Here is a 12,848-nt window from a genome sequence, read left to right on the forward strand (position 1 = left end):
CATCACGTTCTATCAGATGCTCAGAGCTTGTCCTATTTAGCCAATGCTTTCAAGTTTAACTTGTCAAGTGAAAATATGTGATTTTGAGAGAAGGGAACTTGTTCACCTGCTCAGCTTAGGAGAAGGTACTCCTTCTCGGATGATGTTTCCATAGATCATGTTTAACCTAAGATCTTGTATTTGAGGGATTCTTGACATAGTACGTACGCATATCACGGATTGATTTCACACGATTCATTCACATATTTTTCATAGTCATATATCACACATATCACATCACGACATCACAAGTTATAACACTTATAACACACATATCTCGCAATATACCATTCTCCCCCTTTTTGTCATTAGCAAAAGGGAGTCACCTGCATAGTCGGATATAAATTGTAGATATAAAACATTGCTCCCCCTGAATTTGATGCCTATTCGGGTCATCTATGCAATATACTCAAATCAATGAAGTTAACATTCAGATATGCAATTTTGCAGAGAATAATGAATCATTCAATCAAATCAATCAGATGAGAAAAGGGCAGTGTTCAGAGTGAGATTCAGAATACCGATCCAAACATGAAATGTTGTAAAAAAAAAAGTTTAGGGTTTTGGTGTTTGGTCCGGTTGAGAAGATGATGGGGCTTGATTTGAAATGAAGGTTTGGTCCGTAGGTAGTTGAACTAGGATAAACTTGGATAGCTGATTTAGCTTAAGGTCCAAATCTTGCTTCAAAGTGAGGATCCTGTTGTCCAAGAAGCCCAGCTGAGATTATGAATAATCATGGACAGTTTTCTGAATTTTTGCAACCTCAGCATCTACCTTTGTACTTCAGGCTTTCTACTTCTGAGCGCAGAGAGGTCTAAAGGTCTAACCATTTTTGGTCCATCTCTTGTTGCCTCTGTGCTATCTCCCTAAGAAAGTCTAAGTCATTAGTACTGTCTGTTTCATCCGTTTGAGTGCCCACATTTGTTGACTCCCCCTGAGTCCTTGCATGGTGCTTAGATGATGAAGCGGATTTGCCTGGGAGATTTGCTATTTCAATAGCATCGATATCTGTTTTAATTTGCTCCCTCTCGGACGTTCCTTCTCATGGAAGTGGCCCCTCGGTCTATGTTCCCTGTTGCGGGACAGATAACATTTCTTCTCTCGTTGTATCTCTTCCTTCTTATGTGTCCTCTTTCTCTTTTTCCTACTACTCCAGTTGAATGGCAGTCTCATCCTCATATATTGATCTGACTATCGTTTGGATCAGTTCTTCTAATTCTGTATCATTTGTTACTAGCTGTCCGAGATGTGCTCCTTTTTAATTCTATCAAGCAGCACCTTAGCAAGTTTTCTTCTTTTGATGCTAGGTCTGGTTGATTTGTGAGCAATCATCTTGATCCTCCTCTTTCAAGTGGATTCTGAGGATGTTTCTGCAAATTTGTTCTGTGGAGTTTCAACAGCAGGCTCCTTTTGAGGAAGATCTATGGGAATCATCTTCTTCTTTCTATCCCTCCAGCTTCCACCTTCGAATTTGCAACCCATTTTTGTGAGCATTGTTTCTCCCACACTTCCATGATGAAGCTCTATGGATATGAGTTCCGGAGGTACCACTATCCGCATGTACTCAAAGATTCCGCTTATTAGAGATCCATAGGGCAGTTGACCCTTATTCTTCTTCATTGTTCTCCTCATGTGCAGAAAAATTAGGTGTGGCGAGTGAAGGGATTTTCCATTTAGAATGGCCTAGATAAGCTTTGCCTCATACCTTGAGACATCCGTCTTTGAGGATCCCTTTGGTCTTAGGCGGTTGATAACTACCTTATGCGGTATGATGGTCCTCGGAGGGAAGTGGTGATGTTCAACGTATGGCTTGTTGGCTCTTGAGAGATCGGGGTTGCCGGACGGCTCCTTGTAGACATCTTCATCCGATATAGGAATTTTGGTGAACCCGAACAGCTCGGTTTGAAGAATGTCTGCCGAGTCTTCGGCAATCGGAATGATGTTCTGCTCCCCATAGGAAAACTGAATTGCATTTCTATCGATCATTGTGGAGTTCGAGTAGAAATAGGCAGTCGATCAAGTATAGGTTGGAGTGGTTAAGGAGCATAAGTTGTGAAGCTGCAAGTTGGTGAGGGGATAGAGGATCTGCAGACCATTCCTTTCAAAAAAGTCTAAATCAACATGTGCATTAGGCATAATGCCTCTAGCAAGTAGTGCCTTATAGCATTGTTGATGTTCTTTCGATCCGAACAGCCTATCTCCCTCTTCTTCATCAGCCAAAAACTTCATTGGTACAAGCTTGAAAAAGGAATAAATCGGTTCATCATCATCATCCCTCAAATGTTCGATCACATAAATTTCTTCCTCCTTTACATCCTCCTTTTGAGCACTTCCCTGCTCAATCCCTACGAGTTCTCCAACCTTTCCTTTTCCCTTTCCGGAGGGATTACTCTTCTGAAATTTAGTTCCTACCCCGGTAGCTAGCCCTATTTCTTTCTAAGTGAGTATCTTAGAAAATTTGTACAACTCTTCCTCATTGAAGAACCCATTCATTTTCACAAATTTTAGAATGTTACTTTCAGACCTACCATCATTCCGCATCCCTTTAATGATATTCGATAGACCCCTAGCTAGCTTTATCCTTTTGTTAACAGGCAAACTAGCGTTTTCCTTAGGGGTTCGGATTATCGTGGAAGAGATTCGTTGCCGAATCTTCTTGCATTTTTCTTCTGTCACTCCTGTTGGCGAAACCTCCGCCATGTGAGCAATCAATCTCTGTGCTTGCTTTTCGGCTTCGCTCGGCAAGGCGGTGAGGTCGTAATGGGTTGGAGCGTCGCCGGATACTCTCTGTCCTCTAGATCCTAGACGAACGTAACGACGAGAACCAACAACCGATGATTTCTGTGTCGAAGGATTCTTGGGCGCCATGAGGAGAGAGAATTGTCGGGTGATTCGGATCGTGGAGATTTATGGTTTTTGGATTTCGTAAGACTGAGAGTGCGATTTGTGAGAGTGAGCGAGTAGAAAAGGTTTAGGGTATAGGAGGCGGTTCTTATTTTGATAAAATAGGAAATTCTTTTGTAAATATTTTGAGAATATTTCAGCTCAATCAATTTAATTTCAATCAAGGCAATCAAATATTCAATCGGAACAATCAGCACAATCACATAATATTTGCCGAATATTTAAGAAGATTGTGTTGATGCATACCTTATTTGTTGCCAAAAATAAAAACGACTTACTTGCCAAGATTTCGAACGATCAAATCTTTTATCGTATCTACTCGGAAGATGTTGTCTTCAAATGGTCCTCTAAGTTCCGAGATCCTTGAGTTCCTTTGGATGATGTTTTCAAGCTCTGAAGACGCTGAAAGTCTTTAGATGATATTTTCAAGTTCTGAGGCAATTTCTCCTATCTAGATCTCAGCTCAAATGGGATTCATGGTAATACCCAATTCTTGTCTAATGTACTCAAATGTATTTTTGTCAAGTGCCTTAGTGAATATATCAGCTAATTGATGTTTAGAATCAACAAATTGGATGTTAACATCATAGTTATGCACATGATCACGAATAAAATGATATTTGATTTCAATATGCTTAGCTCGCGAGTGCAGAATTGGATTCTTTGTGAGGTTGATAGCACTTGTGTTGTCACATTTGATTTCCACGTTGTGAGCTTCAACACCAAAGTCCTTCAGTTGTTGCTTCATCCATAGGATTTGAGCGTAACAGCTCCCTAGTGCTACATACTTAGCTTCTGCAGTTGATAGCTACGGTGTTCTGTTTCTTGGAGAACCAAGACATCATCATAGATCCCGGAAGTTGACATGTTCTTGAGGTACTTTTTCTATCCAACTTACAACCTGCAAAATCAGCATCCGAATAGCCATGTAATACAAGATTTGATGTTTTGGGATACCATAATCCTAAGTTTAGATTAGTTCATATATACTTGATAATTCTTTTGACAGCAGACATATGAGATTCTTTAAGATCATATTGAAATCTCGCACACATGCACACACTAAATATAATATCAGGTCGAGAAGCAATAAGGTATAACAAAGAACCAATCATGCTCCTGTACGGCTTCTAATCAACCTGTTTGCCTTGTTCATCCTTATCCAATTTGGATGAGGTAGACATCAGCGATTCTGTTTTCTTGCAGTTATTTAGACCAAATTTCTTCACTAGTTCCAAGGCATATTTTTCTTGATGTATGAATGTGCCCCGATTAGTCCGATTCACTTGTAGTCCTAGGAAGAATTTGAGTTCTCCCATCATGCTCATCTCGAACTCAATCCGCATGGTCTAAGAGAAGTTCTTACAAAGATATTAGTTAGATGAGCCAAATATAATATCATCAACATATATTTGGATAAGCAAAATGTCTTTACCTTCCCTTCTGATAAAAAGAGTTGTATCAACTTTACATTTTTCGAAGCCTTTTTTAGTAAGAAAATTACTTAACCTTTCATACCAGGCTCGGGGTGCTTGCTTCGATCCGTAGAGAGCTTTCTTCAACTTGTACACATGATCCGAGTTCTTTGGATCTTCAAAGCCTGGAGGTTGTTTGACATAAACTTCCTCCTTGATATATCCATTGAAAAATGCGCTTTTAACATCCATCCGGTACAACTTGAAGTCATGGTGGCAAGCGTAAGCGAGTAGCAATCTGATAGATTCTAGTCTTGATCTTGGTGCATAGGTTTTATTGTAATCAATCCCTTCTTCCCGTGAGTAGCCTTTTGAAACAAGCCTTGCTTTGTTCCCGATTACTTTTCCTTTGTTATCTAGCTTATTTCGGAAGACCCATTTGGTTCCAATAACAGGATGATTCTTTGGTTCGGGTACAAGTTCCCAAACTTCATTCGGTCTGAATTGTTGTAACTTTTATTGCATAGCTTCGATCCAGCTTTCATCTTCAAGAGCTTCTTCGATTCTTTTGGGTTCGAATTCAGAAACTAGAGCAAAGGCATTTATCGTATCCTTGAATTTGGATCTGGTTCCGACTCCTTCATCTATATTTCCAATGACTTGATTTGCGGGATGACTGGATCTATATTTCCAACTCCTATTTAATTTGTCATGTTCAGTCTCGGTAAAATCTTCATCATTTGAATCTTCAAATGATGTGCTTTGTGGGGTATTCTCCATGTTTTGAGAGGTTTCATCTGGTTCTACGTCTTCAAATGATGGTTTTTCCTTCTCAGGTGATGATTTCTGATTCTTAGATCTTATTATTTCTTCAGCATCTATCGTCTAAGTAGTTAGCTCATCTTCAAATTTCACATTCATTGATTTCTCGACTTTCTGAAAGTTCTTGTTGAAGACTCGGTAAGCTTTCCTAGTTGTGGAGTATCCTAAGAATACACCTTCATACGATCTTTCATCAAACTTACCAGTCCGATCACTTGCATTCTTAAGAATATAACATTTACATCCAAACACATGAAAGTATGAAATATTTGGCTTCTTTCCCTTATAGAGTTCATAGGGAGTTTTCTCAATCAATGGTCCGAGGAAAACACGATTGATAATATAACAAGCGGTTGAACCAACTTCAACCTAGAAATGGGGAGGAGCTTTGCTTTCAATTAAAAAGGTTCGTGCCATTTCTTGCAAGGATCTATTTTTCCTTTCAACAACTCCATTTTGTTGAGGAGTATATGGAGAGGAAAAATTGTGTTAAAAACCATTTTGATCACAAAATTTTGCAAAGTAGTGATTTTCAAATTCACCTCCGTGATCGATCTTGATGCTTGTTATTGAATAACCTTTTTCATTTTGAACTTTCTTAGAAAATATTTTAAAGAATGAGAATGCATCACTCTTGTGAGTAAGAAAGAATACTCATGTGAATCTAGTATAGTCATCCACAATAATAAGACAATACTTTTTACCTCCAATACTCTGTGTTCGAGTAGGTCCGAAGATATCTATGTGTAACAACTGCAGAGCATGGGTAGTGATGACTTCATTTATGGATTTGTAGGAATTTCTTACTTGCTTTCCAAGTGTGCATGCTTCACAAAGTTTTGTCTTTTCGAATTTGGCATTTGGAAGTCCTCTCACAAGCTTCTTTTTGGAAAGTTTGTTGATTTGCTTGAAGCTTATATGTCCTAGGTCCTGTGCCATAGTTCTGGATCATCTTTGATGGATAGAAGACATTTTTCATTCTTAGACGATGTGTCCGGAAGGTACATGTCGCCATATCTTTGTCCGGTAAATGATGACTTGTTGTCTTGGCTTGTACCGAGCACTTATTTTTCTGCAAAAGAAACTTTATATCCAATATCGCATAGTTGGCTAATACTAACAAGATTGAAGTTCAAACCCTTAACTAATGAAACATCTTTGATGAGTAGATTGCCAATCTTCACAGTTCCTTTGCCGATAATCATTCCTTTGTTGTTGCTTCCAAATGAAACGTTTCCTCCATCAAGTTTTTCAAAATCGATGAACATGGATGAGTCACCAGTCATATGTCTAGAGCAACCGCTATCAAGGTACCATTTGTCTCTTCTTTTGTTCGATACCTGCAATGATAAAAGATTCTCACTTTTTCTTTGGTACCCAAATTTGTTTGGGTCCTTTGAGGTTAGTCGTATAAGTATATCTAAGAATGTTACATGTTGGTCGATTGATCTTTGAGCAGTAGCTCCTGGAATGTTTCGGATCACCACGGTTTGAGCATCTCGAGAGATGTTGTCCTTCAAATCTTACAAATTATTTCCTAAAGTGACTCATGTAGGCGCGTTTAGAAGGTCGTTGCTTAAGTCTTTCTTTTACCGTTGGAAAATAATTTTTCTCCTCACTTTCCTTTTGAAAATCAAGTCCCGACTTGTTGTAGTAGGGAACTTGTATAGAAAGTATATGTTGCAAAGTTTTTGAACCGGATGAGAATTTTTTGTGTATCTCCAAAACTTCCTTTCTCAAGATGGAGTTCTCTTTTTCGAAAAGATCTTTTTCCTTTTTCGGAGAAACGTTTTCCTCTTCAAGAGGATTTCTTTCCTTTTTCAAGAAATCGTTCTCCTTTTCAAGTGCTTCCACTCTTGATTTCAATTGCGCATTTTCGCAAGATATAAAGTCGGATTTCTCATTTAGTTGACAAAATTCTTTTTCGAGAAAACTGATTTTATCTTTTTGCGAAATATCCTTTTGTTTAAAAACAGCAACTTCCTTTTTCGGTTCGGAAAGTCTCTTAAGAGTAGCCTTGTATTCTAAACATAGCTCATCTATATACGCAGATACTGCAGGTGAGATGTTTGAATGAGTTACCTCAAGATCATCATCCGATTCCGGCATTAGACAAATATTTGCGTATTCTTCATCACTTTCACATTCGGTGTCGCTCCAAGTCTCTACTTTCAATGCTTTCTTGGATTTCTCATCCTTGTCTTTCTTCTTTAATAGTGTGAAATTGGGTTTGATGTGGCCTCTTTTCTTACATTTGTAACAGATGACTTCTTGGCTTTCATTTTTGGTCTCGGATGATCTTCTCTGATTGTATCGTCCGAGATCCATTCTGTCTTTGAAGTTCCTACCTTGTTTAGCCATTCTTCTGAATTTTTTGACCATGGGCGCTAGTTCTTCATCATCTTCCTCTTCAAAATCTGGAATGTCAGAATCAACATTAGATTTTAAGGCAATTGACTTCTTACCTCTAGTTGTGGTTTCATCATTGATTCTTTCTTCTTCATAAGATTGAAGAGTTCCAATGAGCTCATCCATTGACAAGAAAGATATTCTTTGAGTCTCTCAAATGGAAGTTTTAATGTTGTCCCATTCCTTTGTAAGAGCTCGGAGTAACTTATTGATTCTCATCGGTCCAAAAACTGGTTGCCCGTGATATGTGAGACCATTCACTATTTCAGTGAACCTATCAAACATTTCTTTCACTGTCTCTTTAGGCTTCATTTTGAATGTTTCATATTGTCCGAGTAGAAAATTGACTTTTGTCTCCTTTACTCTGTCTGTTCCTTCATAGGTGACGTGAAGCTTATCCCATATTTCTTTCGATGAGGAGCAATCTACAATACGTCTATATTCAATAGGAGATAATGCCCTATAAAATGAATAAATAGCCTTTGCATCAAGAACATCTCTCTTGGTTATCTCGGTTGCAGATAGAGCAGCCGTCGGCGTTGTGTTGTCCCCTGCACTTGTAGTCTCTGTCATTGGTTTTACTCCTCTTTGTACGACATCCCGCATTTGAGGATCCTAGCATCTGAGGAATGCTTTAAATTTGTTACGCCAATCGCTATAATCTTTTCCTTTAAAGTATAGTGGCATGTTGTTGCTTCCACCTTCGATCTAAGAAGGAGAGAAATTACTAGCCATAAAGATCGTTAGCTCAGAAGTAAAAACACTTCACAAAATATGAGCACCAGGCTCTGATACCAATTGTTGGAGGCTAGTGATTTCACCTAGAGGGGGGTGAATAGGTGATAAAGTGTGATTTTAAGAATTTATTGCGAAATTTAGATCACACGGCATAAAACAGAGATCTCAGATATTGGAGACAGAGTGTATCGCAACGAGCAAGTAATTCAATTAATGCGGGATATGTAGTGTGATCAATGCGCGCTGTTTGTGTGCGGTTTAGCTATCACAATATATCTAGAATAATCAAAGTAAGAGATAAGGAAAACTGGACAGAAGGTTTATAGTGGTTCGGCTTTGGTTAAGCCTACATCCACTTCTTCGGCTGACAGCCCATTGGCTAGATTCCACTAGTTAGTTGCTCGGAGGTTACAGATCGGTGATCTCCTTGACGCGTAGGACTTTACACCTAGCGCTCAACACTCGTGTGTACACATCCTCACAATTACAATGGATAGATCAAGAAGTGTATTGAAATGGAGTTCACTCTTTCTAGGAATTATGAACACTTTTCCCTCTTAACGCCGATCTCTGCTCCCTTCATCTTCGAGATGTCTTTTGTACTCTTCCGCCTCCAATCTAGCCGTTGCAAGGCATCCGGAAGAGATCTCTCCAAATCTACCCTTTTGAACGAGATGATTACCAAAAGAAGATCTCTTAGCCGTTGGGGATCGCCAAAGGAAAGTCTTCCCCACTTGGATCAAATCGCCCATACAATTATGATCCCGAGTTTCCATAGATAGTTTCTTCAATTTGGAAAGTCTTTGTTTGTCTTTTTGGTTCCGTATCCTTGATTGATCTCTGTCACCGAGAATCTTCAAGAATGATCCAGCTCGATGGCGTCCGTTGATATGCATCAATCAAGCTCAATTTGTATTCCTCTTGAAGTTCTGATTACTACTCGTGAAGTACTTCTCTCAGAGCTTCAGCGTCATTCCAACGTCCGAGACCCTCGGAAACAACATCTGAGCCAAATCCTTTTGCCGGATTCAATCCCGTGCATCCCCGCATCAAAAGCATAATCTGCAAAACAAGTAAATCACGACATTATCTCAAAATACAAGAGAACTTGGATTGTTTTGTCAATTTCAAAACCGCCTAGGGATTTTTCTCAACAAGATTAACATTCCGTTCGGGGGTTCGGATTACTGTGTTTATGATTCGATCCTAAAATTTCTTTTTCTTCTTCTCCACTTTCTCTAGTGGTTCAGTAATTGTCATTTCAGCAACCACTTTGCGTGCTTGCTCAGCCCTCCAATCAACATTGTCTTCCCCTAGCGAGTTCGTGAAATTATAGTGAGTCAAAGCATCACTCGGGGCTCTAGGGCCTTGAGATTCTAGTCGGCCGGACCAACGAGTACCCGTCGAGGGTGTCTTCATCGCTAAGGGATTCTTGGGCGCCATTGAGATTTTGGGATTTTGTGGAGAGGATATGGGTGTTTTAGGGTTTCGGAGTGAAATTGCAGAAGTGAATTTTGAGAGAATAATTTTCAGAGTGTTTTGAGCGAGAAGAGTGAACAGTCGTCGTTTTGTAGCAATGTTTAAAAAGAGATGACGATTCGGTGCGGAAATTTTGTCATTGCTAAAATTGGAAATCATTTCTCAAAATTAAGGGATTTTGAGATACAAGTTCCATAAATAAAATATTTTGAAAAGATATGATGAATTAATTTTGGAAAACAAAATCATCAATCAATTCAATCAATGTAATCACAGCAATCACAATATTTTGCATAACATTTAAAAAGATTGTGATGGTGCATACTTTATTTGTTGCTAAAAATAACTACTTACGCGCCAAAAATTTGAACGATCAAACCTTATGTCGTATCCACTCGGATGATGATGTCTTGAGATGATACTTTAAGTCCCAAGGTTCTTCTCAATCATCAAACCTCTTTAGATGACGCTTAACATCTTTTTGCTTTCTTCGGATGTTGCAATTTGCTCAGAAGCAAAGTTTACCTATCTAGAGAACAGCTCAAACATGCATACCGGTAATACCCAATTTTTGTCTAATATATTCAAAGGTATTTTTCTCAAGTGGTTTTGGGAATATGTCGGTTAATTGAAGCTTTGAATCAACAAACTGAATATTAACATCACCATTATGCACATGATCACGAATAAAAAGATTATTGATTTCAATATGCTTAACTTGTGAGTGCAGAATTGGATTTTTGGTGAGGTTGATGGCACTAGTGTTGGCACACTTGATTTCCACATTAGGAGCTTCAACATCAAAGTCCTTCGGTTGTTGCTTCATCTATAGGATTTGAGCATAGCAACTTCCTAATGCTACATACTCAGCTTTTGCGGTTGACTGAGCCATAGTGTTTTGTTTCTTTTAGAACCAAGACACCACAATTGATCCTAGAAGTTGGCATGTACTTGAAGTACTTTTCTTGTCTAACTTACAACCTGCAAGATCAGCATCTGAATAGCTATGTAATATAAAATCTAACATCTTAGGATACCAAAGTCCTAGATTAGGATTTGTCCCTATATATTTTATAATTCTTTTGATCTTTGTAAGATGTGATTATTTAGGATCCGATTTAAATCTAGCACACATACACACCGAAAATGATGTCGGGTCTAGAAGCGGTAAGATATAGTAAGGAACCAATCATGCTCCTGTAAAGCTTCTGATCAATTTGTTTGCCCTGTTCATCCTTGTCTAGCTTGGATGAAGAAGACATTGGTGATTCATTTTTTGTACGGTTCTCCTAACGAAATTTCTTAACAATTTTCTTTGTATACGTCTCTTGAAGTATGAATGTGCCTTGCCCTGTTTGATTCACTTGTAGTCCAAGAAAGAAGGTGAGTTCTTCCATCATGCTCATTTCAAATTCACTCTGCATGATCTAAGAGAAACTCTTGCAATGTTTTTCATAAGAAGAACCTAATATAATATCATATACATATATCTAGGTAAGCAATATTTCTTAACCTTCCCTTTGGTAAATAAAGTTGTATCAACTTTACCTTTTTCAAAACCTTTTTCAGTAAGAAAATTACTTAATCTTTCATACCGGGCTCGGGGTACTTGTTGGAGTCTATTGAGAGCGTTCTTCGGTTTATATACTTGATCTGGGCTTTTTGGATCTTTAAAGCCTAGGGGTTGTTCGACGTATACTTCCTCTTTGATATATCCATCCAAGAATGTGCTATGAACATCCATTTGATATATCTTGAAGTTATTGTAGCAAACATGGGTAAGTAACGGTATGATGGATTCCAATCTTGCTCTTGGAGCATACGTTTCATCATAGTCAATCCCCTCTTCTTGGGAGTAGCCCTTTGCAACGAGTCTTGCTTTGCTCCTGGTTACTTTCCCTTTGCCATCCAATATATTTCTAAAAGCCCATTTGGTTCCAATAACTAGATGATCCTTTGGTTTGGGCACTAGTTCCCAAACTTCACTAAGTATGAATTGATGTAGCTCTTGCTGCATTGCTTCTATCCAACTTTCATCCGCAAGGGATTCTTCAATTCCTTTGGGTTCTACTTCAGAAACTAATGCAAAAGCATTTATAGCATTCTTGAGCTTGGATCTTGTTTCGATTCCTTCATCTATGTCTCCAATGACTAGATCTATAGGATGACTGGACTTGTATTTCCAGTTCTTCTTTGACTTATCGGTTTCTAGAGATTCATTAGGATTTTCTTCTTGGGAAATAGTGATGGATTGGATATCTTCAATGTTTCGAGAAGATTCATTTTGATTTTCATTCTTAGATGATGTGTTCTTCTCAGATAGTACTCTGTACCTTCGCTATCTGCTTTCGAGCAAGTATATTCATCTTCAAATCTCATATTCATAGATTCTTCAACTATTTGCGAGTTCTTGTTGAAGACCATGTATGCTTTGCTCGAAGTGGAATAACCTAGAAACACACATTTGTCTGATTTTTCATCAAACTTACTAGGCCAATCACTTGAGTTCTTAAGAATGTAGCTTTTGCACCCGAATACATGAAAGTATGATATGTTTGGTTTCTTTCCTTTGTAAAGCTCATAGGGGGTTTTCTCAAGTAATAATCTCGGAAAGACACGATTTATAATGTAACAAGCGGTAGAAACAACTTTAGCCCAGAAGTGAGATGGAGCTTTACTTTCAATTAACATAGTTCGTACCATTTCTTGCAAAGATTTGTTTCTTTTCAATGACTCCATTTTGCTATGGAGTGTCGGGAGAAGAAAAGTTATGTTGAAAACCATTTTGATCACAAAATTCTATACAATATTTGTTTTCAAATTTCCCTCAATGATCGGTTTTGATGCCAAAAATTGAGTTCCCTTTATCATTTTGAACTTTCTTTGAAAAAATTTCAAAATATGAGAATGCATCACTCTTATGTGCAAGAAACAAAACCCAAGTATATCTAGTATAATCATCCATAATGACTAAATAGTACCTTTTACCTCCAATACTATGAGTTCAAGTAGGTTCGAAAACATCCATATGTAATAGCTACA

The sequence above is a fragment of the Rhodamnia argentea genome, chromosome 5 (assembly GCF_020921035.1).
Source record: "Rhodamnia argentea isolate NSW1041297 chromosome 5, ASM2092103v1, whole genome shotgun sequence".
NCBI classification, from domain to species: domain Eukaryota; kingdom Viridiplantae; phylum Streptophyta; class Magnoliopsida; order Myrtales; family Myrtaceae; genus Rhodamnia; species Rhodamnia argentea.